This window comes from Triticum dicoccoides, chromosome 7A, assembly GCF_002162155.2.
Source record: "Triticum dicoccoides isolate Atlit2015 ecotype Zavitan chromosome 7A, WEW_v2.0, whole genome shotgun sequence".
Classification (NCBI taxonomy): domain Eukaryota; kingdom Viridiplantae; phylum Streptophyta; class Magnoliopsida; order Poales; family Poaceae; genus Triticum; species Triticum dicoccoides.
In genome coordinates, this window is record NC_041392.1 from 323,973,708 (window position 1) to 323,979,685 (window position 5,978).

Genomic DNA, 5,978 nt, shown 5'->3' on the forward strand with positions numbered 1-5,978 from the left:
GCGCATGCACATGAAACATGCAATAGATACGGGTGTAACAGTAGCGCTTCCTCTGGAGAAAGTGCTACTACCAAAATTCCCACAACTAAGCCTGTAGGCTACAAATAGTAGTAGCGATCTTTGGAAAACCATGCTACCTCTAAACTTATTGTAGCAGGGCATTTCCTGGGTAAAGCGTGATACGTCTCCAACGTATCTATAATTTTTGATTGCTCCATGCTATATTATCTACTGTTTTGGACATTATTGGGCTTTATTATCCACTTTTATATTATTTTTGGGACTAACCTATTAACCGGAGGCCCAACCCAGAATTGCTGTTTTTTTGCCTATTTTAGGGTTTCGCAGAAAAGGAATATCAAACGGAGTCCAAACGGAATGAAACCTTCAGGAACATGATTTTCTCACCGAACATGATCCAGGAGACTTGGACCCTACGTCAAGAAACAAAGGAGGAGGCCACGAGGTAGGGGGCGCGCCTACCTCTCCCCCCCCCCCAGGCACGCCCTCCACCCTCGTGGGCCCCTTGTTGCTCCACTAACGTACTCCTTCCTCCTATATATACCTACGTACCCCCAAACAATCAGATACGGAGCCAAAACCCTAATTCCACCGCCGTAACTTCATGTATCCACGAGATCCCATCTTGGGGCCTGTTCCGGAGCTTCGCCAGAGGGGGTATCCATCATGGAGGGCTTCTACATCAACACCATAGCCTCTCCGATGAAGTATGAGTAGTTTACCTCAGACCTTCGGGTCCATAGTTATTAGCTAGATGGCTTCTTCTCTCTTTTTGGATCTCAATACAATGTTCTCCCCCTCTCTTGTGGAGATCTATTCAATGTAATCTTCGTTTTGCGGTGTGTTTGTTGAGACCGATGAATTGTGGGTTTATGATCAAGTTTATCTATGAACAATATTTGAATCTTCTCTGAATTCTTTTACGTATGATTGGTTATCTTTGCAAGTCTCTTCGAATTATCAGTTTGGTTTGGCCTACTAGATTGATCTTTCTTGCAATGGGAGAAGTGCTTAGCTTTGGGTTTAATCTTGCGGTGTCCTTTCCCAGTGATAGTAGGGGAAGCAAGGCATGCATTGTATTATTGCCATCGAGGATAACAAGATGGGGTTTTTATCATATTGCATGAATTTATCCCTCTACATCATGTCATCTTGCTTAAGGCGTTACTCTGTTTTCATGAACTTAATACTCTAGATGCATGCTGGATAGTGGTTGATGAGTGGAGTAATAGTAGTAGATGCAGGCAGGAGTCGGTCTACTTGTCTTGGACGTGATGCCTATATACATGATCATACCTAGATATTCTCATAACTATGCTCAATTCTGTCAATTGCTCAGCAGTAATTCGTTCACCCACCGTAAAATACTTATGCTCTTGAGAGAAGCCACTAGTGAAACCTATGGCCCACAGGTCTATCTTCATCATATTAATCTTCCAATACTTAGTTATTTCCTTTGCTTTTTACTTTGCTTTTATTTTACTTTGCATCTTTATCATAAAAATACCAAAAATATTATCTTATCATATCTATCAAATCTCACTCTCGTAAGTGACAGTGAAGGGAATGACAACCCCTTATCGCGTTGGTTGCGAGGAGTTATTTGTTTTGTGCAGGTACTAGGGACGCGTGCGCAACCTCCTACTGGATTGATACCTTGGTTCTCAAAAACTAAGGGAAATACTTACGCTACTTTGCTGCATCATCCCTTCCTCTTTGGGGAAATCCAACACAGTGCTAAAGAGGTAGCAAGAAGGATTTCTGGCGCCGTTGCCGGGGAGGTTCGTGCAAGTGAAGATCTGACTCCCGACAACGAGCCATTTCTGGCGCCGTTGCCGGGGAGTCTACACAAAAGTCAACATACCAAATACCCATCACAATCCTTATCTCCCGCATTAGATTATTTGCCATTTGCATCTCGTTTTCCTCTCCCCCACTTCACCCTTGCCGTTTTATTCGCCCTCTCTCTCTATCCTCCCTCTCTTCCTCTATTTGCCTCTTTTCCCTTTTGCACTTTCTACCGTTATGTCTGAAATTGGGGAAATTATTGTCGATATGGACAATAATAACATCATGAAAAATTCTGATGCTCCTGCTAAATAACCCCCTATCTTACATACAAAAAAATTCCGTGTTGGTAGTGGTAATATTATTGGAAAAGGAGTTATTCAAGATTTCTTTACTTGTGCCGGGGCTTTACCCTCTATGGGTAGTTCTATCCTTCATAGAACTAGTAGCATTGTGGACGCTATTGCCATGCTTGTGGTTGAACTTGAAAGACAATTCATGCACATGCACCCTTGCATACAAAGGATTTTCCTAGAATTTTCTAATATTGAGCATTCTTCTGTTAAGCATGCCGCTACTATCTTTTTGGCTCATGAATTCAGATTTATAATAAGAGAGGCCAAAGAAATCGTTGCACATTATAGGGTGGACGTTGGCCGTCCTCCCATAGAAACTATCCTATTTGATCAAGAGGAAATAATGCGTTTTCAATCTCTAGATTATGTTGCTTTTAATGAAAACCTTAGAAAAAAGGTTCCCACCAATGTTCTAATTGATATACTTTCTCAACTTAATAATGATTTTTCTATTCGAAATAATGATCTAGGACACTCTCTTGAGTATAGGCTCACAAAGCTCTGTCAAAAGAATGCTTATAGTGATGAATTGGTTGTGCAATACGAAGGGCCGAAGGAGGAACCTATACCTCCTAAAGTTAATCTTGGGGACTTTTGTCAGATTAAATTTAGCCCTTTTGATTACTTTTTCTTGCCTCAAAGTAAACTTTCTGCCGAACGTAGAGAATATGAAATGAGTTTTAATGATCTATCTTACTATTATGGCCATACCTAGATCTATCCTTGCTTTTTATGTGTAGCTAGGGGCGTTAAACGATAGCACTTGTTGGGAGGCAACCCAATTTTATTTTTATTCCTTGCATTTTGCTCCTGTTTAGTAATAAATAATTTACCTAGCCTCTGTTTTGGTTGTGTTTTTTGTGTTCAATTAGTGTTTGTGCCAAGTAGAACCGTTGGGAAGACTTGGGGAAAGTCTTGATATCTTGCTGTAAAAAACAGAAACTTTAGCGCTCACGAGAACTGCTGCCATTTTTATTTGGAAAGTGATATTTAGTTAATTCTTTTTGCAGATGATTAATAGATAAATTCCTCACGTCCAGCTGTTTATTTTAGAATTTTTGAGTTTCCAGATCTTGCGGTAGCTACAGATTACTACAGACTGTTCTGTTTTTGACAGATTCTGTTTTTCGTGTGTTGTTTGCTTATTTTGATGAATCTATGGCTAGTAAAATATTTTATAAACCATAGAGAAGCTAGAATACAGTAGGTTTAACACCAATATAAATAAAGAATGAGTTAATCACAGTACCTTGAAGTGGTCTTTTGTTTTCTTTCGCTAACGGAGCTCACGAGGTTTTCTACTTTGAGTTTTGTGTTGTGAAGTTTTCAAGTTTTGGGTAAAGATTTTATGGATTATGGAACAAGGAGTGTCAAAAGACTAATATTGGGGATGCTTATGGCACCCCTATGATAATCTAAGGACATCCAAAAGCCAAAGCTTGGGGATGCCTCGGAAGGCATCCCCTCTTTCGTGTACTTCTATCGGTAACTTTACTTGGAGCTATATTTTTATTCACCACATGATATGGGTTTTGCTTGGAGCGTCTTGTACGATTTGAGTCTTTGCTTTTTAGTTTACCACAATCATCCTTGCTGTACACACCTTTTGAGAGAGCCATACATGATTTGCAATTTGTGAGAATACTCTATGTGCTTCGCTTATATCATTTGAGTTATATAGTTTTGCTCTAGTACTTCACTTATATCTTTTAGAGCACGGTGGTGGATTTGTTTTATAGAAACTATTGATCTCTCATGCTTCACTTAGATTATTTTGAGAGTCTTAAATAGCATGGTAATTTGATTAAATAATTCTAATATGCTAGGTATTCAAGATTAGTAAAAAAATCTTATGAGTGTTTTGAATACTAAGAGAAGTTTGATGCTTGATGATTGTTTTGAGATCTGGAGGTAATAATATCAAAGTCGTGCTAGTTGAGTAGTTGTGAATTTGAGAAATGCTTGTGTTGAAGTTTGCAAGTCCCGTAGGATGCACGTATGGTAAAAGTTTTGTAACAAATTTGAAACATGAGGTGTTCTTTGATTGTCCTCCTTATGAGTGGCGGTCGGGGACGAGCGATGGTCTTTTCCTACCAATCTATCCCCCTAGGAGCATGCGCGTAGTGCTTGGTTTTTGATGACTTGTAGTTTTTTGCAATAAGTATGTGAGTTCTTTATGACTAATGCGGAGTCCATGGATTATACGCACTCTCACCCTTCCATCATTGCTAGCCTCTTCGGTACCGTGCATTGCCCTTTATCACATTGAGAGTTGGTGCAAACTTCACCGGTGCATCCAAATCCCGTGATATGATACGCTCTTTCGCACATAAACCTCATTATATATTCCTCAAAACAGCCAGCATACCTACCTATTATGGCATTTCCATAGCCGTTCCGAGATATATTGCCATGCAACTTTCCACCATTCCGTTTATTATGACACATTCATCATTGTCATATTGCTTAGCATGATCATGTAGTTGACATAGTATTCGTGGAAAAGCCACCGCTCATAATTTTCATACATGTCGCTCTTGATTCATTGCATATCCCGGTACATCGCCGGAGGCATTCATATAGAGTCATACTTTGTTCTAGTATAGAGTTGTAATCATTGAGTTGTAAATAATTAGAAGTGTGATGATTGTCATTCATAGAGCATTCTTCCAGGAAAAAAAAGAGAAAGAAAGGCCAAATAAAAAAAGGAAAGGCCAAAAAAAGGGACAATGCTACTATCTTTTTTCCACACTTGTGCTTCAAAGTAGCACCATCATCTTCATGATAGAGAATCTTTTGTTTTGTCACTTTCATATACTAGTGGGAATTTTTCATTATAGAACTTGGCTTGTATATTCCAACAATGGGCCTCCTCAAGTGCCCTAGGTCTTCGTGAGCAAGCAAGTTGGATGGACACCCACTTAGTTTCTTTTGTTGAGCCTTCATACATTTATAGCTCTAGTGCATCTGTTGCATGGCAATCCCTATCCTTGCATTAACATCAATCGATGGGCATCTCCAAAGCCCATTGATTAGCCTCGTTGATGTGAGACTTTCTCTTTTTTTTGTCTTCTCCACATAACCCCCATCATCATATTCTATTCCACCCATAGTGCTATGTCCATGGCTCGCGCTCATATATTGCGTGAAAGTTTATAGGTTAGAGATTACTTAAGTATGAAACAATTGCTTGGCTTGTCATCGGGGTTGTGCATAATGAGAGCATTCTTGTGTGGCGAAAATGGAACATGACTAAACTATATGATTTTGTCGGGATGAACTTTCTTTGGCCATGTTATTTTGAGAAGACATAATTGCTTAGTTAGTATGCTTGAAGTATTATTATTTTATGTCAATATGAACTTTTATATTGAATCTTTCGGATCTGAATATTCATGCCACAGTTAAGAAGAATTACATTAAAATTATGTCAAGTAGCACTCCGCATCAAAAATTCTTTTTTTATCATTTACCTACTCGAGGACGAGCAGGAATTAAGCTTGGGGGTGCTTGATACGTCTCCAACATATCTATAATTTTTGATTGCTCCATGCTATATTATCTACTGTTTTGGACATTATAGGGCTTTATTATCCACTTTTATATTATTTTTGGGACTAACCTATTAACCGGAGGCCCAGCCCAGAATTACTTTTTTTGCCTATTTTAGGGTTTCGAAGAAAAGGAATATCAAACGGAGTCCAAATGGAATGAAACCTTCGGGAACGTGATTTTCTCACCGAACATGATCCAGGAGACTTGGACCCTACGTCAAGAAACAAAGGAGGAGGCCACGAGGTAGGGGCGCACCTA